Consider the following 743-nt stretch of genomic DNA (forward strand, 5'->3'; position numbering starts at 1 on the left):
CTCCTACCCCCTCCTTTCTTCCCACCCCAGAGAACTGTCAGAAGTTTTGCACACATCTCCAGTGGCAGTAAGTAGGATACAGGCCCTCATTTCCAGCTTGAACTAACTAGTAGCTTCTCTGGCTTTAGGAATAAATTTCTGAAATGTATTAGCTTACTCTGAAGGTTTCTGTTTGTTTGAGGCATTTTGTGCTTTTTCCACTGTTTCTGCACAGATAGACCTCTGTTAAGAGGTCTTAGGTGGCAGCTATAAAGTAACAGAGTTGGGTAGTAACAATATAAGAAAATTGGACTTTTTCAGCAGAAAGAAATTCCAGTTCCCCTGAAATAAGATTTCAGTTAGAAGTTTGTATATCATTTAAAAGCTGCTTTTCTTCTCAGTGTTTTGCTTACTTCTTTAAAGAAAGTACTGCTTGCAAAAACAGCAAAACAAAATGATTAGTGCCACACTTACGCAGGGTGCATATAGAAGTCTGTTGTCGTCACCACCTGCTCCAGCAACGAACCACACTAAACTTTCAGTAATATTAACTTGATCATATTGAAGAATGTAATGTCTAGCTTGTCTGTGTACTCTAGAAAACTGCGTGGGTATGAAGTTGCAGGTAGAAAAAAACTCAGTAGGAAATTGTAGCAGGATAGTTTGACAGGTGGATTAGGGAATGTGTTCTATTTTAATTCCTGGTGTGTGGGTTGTGTGGTGTGTGTGTGTGTGTTTTTCCCCCCCCCCCCCTTATTTTTTTG

Source organism: Gavialis gangeticus, unplaced genomic scaffold (genome assembly GCF_001723915.1).
Source record: "Gavialis gangeticus isolate Ggan-Ray unplaced genomic scaffold, GavGan_comp1, whole genome shotgun sequence".
NCBI lineage: Eukaryota > Metazoa > Chordata > Crocodylia > Gavialidae > Gavialis > Gavialis gangeticus.